Here is a 9409-nt window from a genome sequence, read left to right as displayed (position 1 = left end):
AACCTCTATGTCATGGGAAAATTTGGAATAATCTGTACTGACGCTTATTAAAAAGTTTCCTTCCTCTCAGACCGCCTGCCTTCCCTCAGCATTTCTCTTCAGGCAAGGAGCTGTCTCTGGCATCTATTGTTCTAGAGCCAAAGCATATGGTATGTGCTGAGCTGTCTGCCAATACTACTAACCTCCTCTTGTTCTGTTCCTTTTTTCCTCTTTTCTTTTCTTTTATTCCCTAGGCAATTTATTCTTTATTTTCATTTTAGCCCCTCCCTTTTGGCCTCTTCTTCTCCCCCTCTCCCTTTTCCCGTCCTTTCCTTTCCTCTTTCCTTCCTTTTACATTTTGAATTATCGTGTTTTCCACGTGTGCACCATTCCAGGCATGGCTCTGGTGGGAAAGAGAAGACTGACTCTGGGTTTGTAAAGTCTTGGTCCACTTGGATGAAACCTTTTTTGGATACCAGATTTAATGTATAGTTCTACTTTATTGACCATCTTCTATATTAGTCAGGGATCTTCAGAGAAAAAGAACCAATAAGAATTATGTGTATCTCATCAATCTATCTATCTATCTATCATCTATCTATCTATCATCTATCTATCATCTATCTATCTAACATCTATTTATCTATCTATCTATCTATCATCTATCTATCTATCTATCATCTATAGATTTACTATGAGCAATTGGCTCATGTATTTATGGAGGTAGGGAAGTCCCACAGTCTGATGTCTGTCAGCTGAAGATCCAGGGAAATGGTGGGTATAGTTCCAGTCCAGGTATGAAGGCCTGAGAACAGTGGAGCTGATGGTGTAAGTCTCAGTCCCAGGGTAGAAGAAGACCAAGACTGATGACCCAGCTCAAGCAGGAAGGCAGAGAGACAAATTCCCTCTCTTCTGATTTTCATTCTACTTAGGCCCTCAATAAATTAGATGAGTCCCATCCACATTAGGGAGGGCAATCTGCTTTATATAGTCTACCAACTCAAATGTTAATCTCATCTGGACATACCTTCAAAGGCACACCAGAAATAGTTAAATATAGCTTAGTCAAATATCCGGACACCCTGTGGCCCAATCAGGTCAACCCATAAAATTAATCATCACACCTTCATAGTTCTGGACCAGTCCCACCTGAATCCTGTATCCTGACTTGGCTCTTGAAATTTTAGCTCAACATATTATAGATCACCAATTTTCTTAGGTCCAGAATTTAATGGACACTGAAAGTACTGTCTGAGCCATGCACAATTCATGGGACCATCATTTCTTGTTTTCTAGATATAATCCAAATATTCATGAATTCTAAAGATTTACTGATTTTGAGCAACCAGTTTATAGTCAATTGACTCATATTAAACATGTGATTATGTAAACACTCAGATTTCTTTTGCCAATGTAAGTCACTATGATGTATTACACATAACTTTTATTTTTTTTAAGATTTTATTTTTAATTAATCTCTACACTCAACATGGGGTTCGAACTTATAACCCCAAGATCAGGTGTTACATGCTCCACCGACTGAACCAGCCAGGTGCCCTGCACATAACTTTTTAAAAACAATAATTCATGTAACTATGGAGCCAGGGAATACTAGAGAATATTTAATTGACCTTATTTAACGTCATCATCCCATTTTTTAGAACTGAAAATCTAAGTGAACTAAAATCATACTTTGTTATTAATGGAGCCAGGGTTGAACTCAGGTTTCCTAACTTAATATGCTTTATAGACTATGGAACAATTGAATCTTCTTTATTTCTTTCTTTTTTCTTTCTTTCTTTCTTTCTTTCTTTCTTTCTTTCTTTCTTCTTTCAAAGATTTTATTTGAGAGGGAGAGAAAGAGACAGAGAGAGCATGTGCACACAAGTGGGGGGAGGGGCAGAGGAAGAGGGAGAAGCAGATTCTCCACTGAGTAGGAAGCTGGACTCAATCCCAGAACCCTGAGATTATGACCTGAGCCGAAGTCAGATGCTTAACCAGCTGACTCACCCAGGCACCCCTTTTGCTTCTACTTTCTTTCTCAGTCTCTGCTTTCAGGGAGAGCTATTACCTTCCATAAGAAGCTTCTTGGAGTAGTGTTTACAAGGATGTTCTGTGGGGTCTAGTCAAATAGGATTCTGCCCTCAACTTTGCCACTTACTGGTTGTATGAGGTTGGGTAGTCCAGTTAACCTAAATGAGATTCAGTTTCCCCACATGTAATGCAACATAATAAGTCTAATAAGAGATCAACTGAAGTAAAGTATAGCACCCAGCATAGAGGGAGCAATAAAAACATTAGCCGTTATTACATGCATCATCTCCAAGTTTAGTGAAAATTTCAACTACAAACTCATCTAAATTTTGTTGAATAAGATAAAGCAAAGGGCCTATCATTTTAGTTTTCAGTAGAACATTCCTTCCTTCATAACATAGAAGGATTAATCGACACTTTTTGGATACTTTTTATTTTTTTATTTTTTATTTTTATTTTTTGTAGTTTTATGGCTTTATTAACACAAGTATGACTTGCACAAAGCTGTCTATTCATTTTCTTCACTGTGCAGCCTGGCATTGGGATTGGTGACTCTGATGGCCAACTGGGCTGCTCTTTCCACGATGGCTTTGCGGTTCTTAGAAGAGACACTGTGAGCAATCTCGGCACAGTAAGATTTGTTGAACAGCAGCAGCACTTCAAGCTCCTTGATGTTGTGGACTAGGAACTTCTGGAAGCCACTGGGCAACATGTGCTTTGTTTTCTTGTTGCTCCCATAACCAGTGTTGGCCATTAAGATCTTGCCCTTGAATCTTCTGCGCACCCTATTGTCAATGCCTCTGGGTTTCCACCAGTTGCTCTTAATTTTGACATATCAGTCTGACAGGGGCAGGATGAACTCCTTGGTCCTCTTTTTAATGATCTTGGGCTTCACCAGGGCAGTCATGACGCCCAGCAACAGATGGCTGCCACCTCCACAGGCAGCACAGAGGAAGAGAGGGGAAGGTGGCAGGAGAGGGCTTTGGCTACTTTTTAAAATGACTATATCTAGCTATCATCACTCAACACATACCTAAAATTTTTTTCATAATGATACCATTAGCTACTTTATCAATTCATATTTTAGCTTATTTTTATTTAAAATACATATAGTAGTTGGCACTAAGACATAATTATCTGAACATTAATAGGATTTAGTCCCAGGGGCATCTGGATGGCTCAGTCAGTTAAGCATCTGCCTTCAGCTCAACTCATGACCCCAGGGTCTTGAAATCCAGGTGGTGTCCTGTCATCTGTCTACCTGCTCAGCAGGGAGTCTGCTTCTCCCTCTGCCCCTCCCCTGCCTCCCTCCATGCCTGCTCGTGCTCTTTCTGTCTCTCAAATAAATAAAATTAAAAAAAAAGAATCTAGTCCTGTATATGACACAACAAAAAATCCAGAATTCATTACTATTCCTAAAAAGTTAAATTGTATTCTAAAGCATAAACTATAGAAAAAAATATGGATAATAATTTCAACAGATATTTATTCCATTTATTCCATATTTCCATTCCATATTTATTCATTTTCCATTTTATTTACATTTAGTCCATTTTTTTCATTTTTATTTCAGTAAGTATTTTAGGATTTTCTATTTAAATTTTTGTATATACACAAAACATATAGTAAAAACCATTATACACCTACAACTAGAAAATTTCCATAACTGTGTTCTTTGTCAATAGTCACATATGGAGGAAGTACTTACAATTACAATTTTTCTAGTCCTTACGTATAAAACAGTATAGTATACTTTGATTTTTTTAAAAATATTTTATTGAGGTATGACTGACATACAAAAAGCTATACATATTTAATGGATACAACTTGATGAGTCTGGAGATTTCTATTTCTCAGCTGTCTTTTGAAGCACTCAGCTAATGCTCCCAAGACAAATGGTGAAGCAAGCCTAGGATGTTTTACATCTCTTCATTGAAGATGTTGGTAAGTAGGATCAGACCATGTCCTTTCAAGAACTTTGAAAGAACTCTAGGTTGTACATTATTTTTTTTATTTAATTTTTCAGTTTTTAAGCACCAGCACATATCAGACACTATTCTAGATACAACAGTGAACCAAACAAAGTCCCACCCCTTGTGGAGCTTACATTCTCGTGGAAGGACAGCCATAAACAAATCAATCCACAAAGCAGTATGTAGCACTCCATCGGATGATATCTGCTCTAGAGAAAAGTGAAGAAAGCTGAGGGGAGTACCGTGTCTTGGGTAGGGGCTGATATTTTTACTTAGGATGGTTAAGGAAAGGCATCTCATATAAGGTGTCAGTTGAGTAGACATCTGAAAGAAGTAATGGTTGGAGACACACGAATAAGTGGAAGAAAGACACTAGTCAGAAGGGAGGACATGCCCAAAGCACTGAGGTCGAAATATGCTTGGTGTTTGACAGACAACAAGAAGCCTGTCTTGGTTGTGGCACAAAGATTCAGAGGAAAAGCAGGAGGGGACAGAGTCAAAGAGTTCATGTGACAGGATGGACGGAAGGGGTAGCGGCAGGGCATGGGGCCCAAGAGAGGGCTTGACCATTTATTTTTATTCAGATGCTTTGGGGCCAAGAAGGGATCTGATTTATATTGTAGAAGGATAACTCTCATTACTGTGTTAAACAATAGACCGAGGCACTGAGATCAGTTAGGGGCTTCATTAACAATGTGGGTGAGAGAAGACGGTGGCTCTCGGTAGAGACTTTTGAGAAGTGGCTGGATTCTGATGTATGGATTCTGGATGTGATGTGGAGCAATGGACCCACTTATAACAGATTCTATCAGAGAAAGAGCAAAGTTCCTAGGTGTCAGGCAATCATATGGACATTTCTGCTGGGAAACTTCTACAATTATTTATTTACTGAATGTTAATTCAACATTATGCAATTTGATAAAATATATAATAAAGTGTAAAATCACTGGTTATTTAAGCAGACATGTAACTAGCAATAAACAGAACATGAGGAGGATGTGGTACAAACACATGGTCACCCGTTTATACAAACTATTGTTCCTTGGGGATACACGTTCACACTCCAGAGAGTCAGTGACATGAAGGTTACTAAGATAAACTCAATACAACTTCTGCATGAAAAAAATCACTTCCGTTCCAGCAACTGGGCCTGTTTTAGAAGGGATAAACATGTAGACAAAGTCACGTAATGAACATGTACTTCTGAATAATAAATGGCTATTGCAGTGGGGGCAGGATAGTTTGCCACGGATGCACCACAGACCTAGAGTTAACAGAAAGCTTATGTGGTTGATATTGCTGGTTGTCACCTAACATTTGTTCTCCCCATCCTAGGTTTTAGAACCGATTTTCAGCTGAGCACGTGACTCTCTAGAATTAATAATATACTTTCCACGCTCATCTACAATTAAACATCAACAGGTGACTTCATTTTTTTTTCTTTTTATGTGGAACATAACCAGAATTTGTGGGCAACTTCTCTTAAATGAAAGAGGCATGTCTTTCTTTGTCTCTTTTTCTTTTCTGCTGGCTGAAACTAAATGTGATTGCTGGGGCTTGAGCAGCTATTATGGACCATAAAAAAGAAGTTATTTGAAAACAAGAAGTGACAAGATGTAAAGTGCTTTCTGTCCTGGTAATGGCGGGCCAGGAAGGCTTGCATTCCAAAACAAATAACTATCTTGTTTAAGCTGCTGCTATTGTGAGCTTTCTTTCTTTTTCTTTTTCTCTCTTTCTTTCTTTTTTTTTAAAGATTTTATTTATTTATTTGACAGAGAGAGACAGCGAGAGAAGGAACATAAGCAGGGGGAGTAGGAGAGGGAGAAGCAGGCTCCCCACTGAGCAGGGAGCTAGACGCGGGGCCTGATCCCAGGACCCTATCCCAGGACCCGATCCCAGGACCTGATCCCAGGACCCGATCCGAGAACCCGATCCGAGGACCCTGGGATCATGACCAGAGCCGAAGGCAGACGCTTAACTACTGAGCCACCCAGGCGCTCCCTATTGTGAGCTTTCTGTCTCTCCAAGCTGACTCTGCTCTTACTTGATCCAGGTAGAAATAAATAGACCATCTTGACAGAGAACTAAAATTTTGATTAATCTTCAGACTGTTCTTTTAATATTTTACATTGACCTTGACTTATTCAGTGAAATATTAAAATATTCAAATTATGTCAATACATTATATAAAATAAAAATTTCACCTCAATGTAGATCAATTATAGAATCTTTAGTGTAAGTTAAAGAAGAACCATAATATAAAGTATAGTAATGAAACTGGATGCTGATTCGTCATTCATGAGCACAGAAAATTTTCTAAGTGGTCATGGTTGGCTGTTTTCAATATAACCTTCCTAGTGACTAAAGGGTTCTGGGCTCTACGTGGTGAATTCCAGTTTAGTAATTATTATGTTCTTAAGTGAATGTGTATCCGAAGAGTAAATATGCTTTCTTAGATCTATAACTGGCACACTGGTAGAGTCAATGATGTTTATTTTTGCTGTTTCTAAGGAAATTCCATCTAATTCTCTCTTTTTAATTATCTCTGAACTTTTGAGTCCAAAGATTAAAGGTCATTAAAAATCCTAGATTTTATTGAGCTCACTCATAATAGTTTCCTTAAGATATAAAGATGTAAATTTAACAATATTTTAAGTGAAAATATTGCAATATTTGAAAAGAATTTAATTAACTTTGGGGGGAGAAACAGAAAACATCTTTTTCTAGCCACACTTGGACTATTTCTAAATAAACCTGGAAGGATTAACAGTTGAATAATGTAAATCCTAGAGTTTCCATCTGTATTTCTAGATGAAGGGGTTGACATATTTTAATAACCAACAAGTTTTGCATGCTTATTCTTAGTAACTGCTTGAAGTTATTCTCACAATGCCATTTACAACCCCATAATTAAAAATCTAGATGAAGGGAAAAACTTCACTATAAGTATACGCATTTCTTTCTCTATGCTTTGAGTAGCAATTTTTCCATTAAGTGATGTAGAAGATTTGAGCCATTGGGCATAAAAGCCACATTACTATTAAATTACTATACATATGATAACTGATAACTGTAATTATAAAGTAAATGCCAGGTAATAAGAATGTAAACATAGGCCACTTTCTACTTTTAAATGAGAATTTGAGTTATGCTATAATCTTTTTGTATCGACTATCTAAAACTGTGTTAGCCTCATATTCTGAGAAAACTTATTACTCTGTCTGGTGAGCATCCCACAATCATAAACTTAAACAAAGGCACCAAATTACAGCTTATAGTACAGTAATAAAAAATCACCATAACTTTATGTTTATAACAAAATTATCAACAATTTTGCAACAAAATTCACAGCATTAAATAGGAAATGATTTCCATTTGAAGGATTTGATTTATATTATGCCACAGAATCATATGAGTTATTACAGTAAAGTTGAAATCACTGAAGAATATAGGTGGACAGTAAATGTAGGCTGTACCAACATAAGAAGGAGCCTTGAGAACTCTTTTGAGGAAAATTAGAATATAAAAATTCATCGATATATGTGTGTGTGTATGTATAGCTGTATGTATAAAACAAACCTATTACAAATATATAAATTAAACCCTCTATTTAAAATTAGGATTCCATAGAAGTATATAGATGAAAAAATTTTGGAGGGAGGAGGAGAAATTACTCATGATCAATTGGAAATCTGATGGCAGGAAGCACACATTAGTGCTTCTCTGACTCTTTATGATTATAAATGTCCCTATAAGTCTTAATGGCTTAGATCACATGGTGGCTGAGAACACAGACTTGTCACAAAGATCTAGACACATTTCTCCCTTTGATATTTACTAATTATATGATCTTGGGGATGTAACTTAACCTTGTGAAGCTTCCGTTCTCATGTATAAAGTTGGTGCAACCACATTCTCTACTTCAGAAGGTTGCATTTAGCATTCATTGAGATAATTAATCTGTTAATCATGGTGGATGGCACTTAAGGTTAATAAATTTTAGCCATTATTATTACTGTCCCTAGAGAAGATCTGCAAGAAGTTTTTGCTTCTATGGGGCACCTGGGTGGCTCACTGGTTAAGCATCTGACTCTTGGTTTCAGTCCAGGTCATGATCTCTGGGTTGTGAGATTGAGCCCTGAGCTGGGCTCTGTACCAGTGCAGAGCCTGCTTGAGATCTTTCTCTCTCTCCCTTTCCCTCTGCCCCTCCCACTTGTGTGCTCTCTCTCTCTCAAATAAATAAATCTTAAAAAAAAGAATATTTTGCTTCTAGTATGCAACTAATTTAGCTTAACATTCACCAGCAATTTGAAAACAGCTTTTGTTGGATCATATGAAATGGTCATATCAAATATATACATGAGAATTGCAAGACACTGATTTTGAAAAGGTGAAATTGTAAAAAAAAAAAAAAATGTCTTAAACGCTAAGAGATATGGCATTTAGCATTTGCATTTGTGGATGCTTTAGGTGCCCTTCCACTTCCAGGATTTCCTATGGTCCCAGTTTTCAGTACCACATTGTCAATATACATAAAAATATAAAATGTAATAAAGGGTGATAAAACAAACAATATCGATAGATATTAAGTTTGATACTGAAACGTTAAAACAACAAAAATACTGAATAAAAGAAAGCAGGCTGTAGAATTTCTTTTTTGGAGTGATGAATTGTTATTTGTATGCACAGGTAAAATTATTAGTGCTTTTAAGATTTTTTTCTGCTTTATTCAGATATAATTGACATATAACATTGTATTAGTGTTAGGCATGCAATATAATAATTTGATATATGTATATATTATGAAAAGAGCACCACGCTAAGTTTTTTCAACACAAATCACTTCACATAGTTACAGAATTTTTTTTCTTGTGGTGAGACTTTTGAGATCTACTCTCTTAGCCACTTTCAAATTGCACAATATAGTTTTGTTAACTATAGTCACCATGTTGTGCCTTACATCCCAGGACTTATTTATCTTATAACTGGAAGTTTTTACCGTTTGGCCACCTTCACCCATCCCCCCACTCCCCACCTGTGCAGAGAGTTGTTTAAATGAAGAAAACACCTGAAAGTTTTAGTTGTCCCCAAGAACAAAAAGAGCCAAGATTGTGATTTAGCTGCTAAAACAGTCAACTCAATCAAGTCATATTGAGAAACAAGAGAGATGGACAGTGGACTCTGAAATCAAGGACTCTAACCCACTCCTCCTTTCCACACTTTCTTCTTTTGGATTCTGTGATTCTTCTTTCTCTGGGCTTTCCTTCTTTCCTCCCTGGTTGCCTCTGCCCAGTCTCCTCTGCTGGCTTCTCCTCTTCTGCCTGACTCGTGATGTTGCATTGTCCTGGGGCTCTATCCTTGGTCCTCTTTTCTTCTCCACGTATATTTCTTTCTTGGTGATCTCATATAGTTCCATGGCTTTT

At 37.1% G+C, this 9409-nt stretch overlaps 1 pseudogene; it reads right to left on the bottom strand.

Moving 5' to 3' along the window:
• Positions 1–2521: 2521 nt before the first annotated feature.
• Positions 2522–2920, bottom strand: LOC118522416 (large ribosomal subunit protein eL32 pseudogene; annotated as a pseudogene).
• Positions 2921–9409: the final 6489 nt, after the last annotated feature.

Source organism: Halichoerus grypus, chromosome 3 (assembly GCF_964656455.1).
Source record: "Halichoerus grypus chromosome 3, mHalGry1.hap1.1, whole genome shotgun sequence".
Taxonomy (NCBI): domain Eukaryota; kingdom Metazoa; phylum Chordata; class Mammalia; order Carnivora; family Phocidae; genus Halichoerus; species Halichoerus grypus.
The sequence above is the reverse complement of the archived record's forward strand: the minus strand, read 5'-3'. Positions and strand labels throughout refer to the sequence as shown.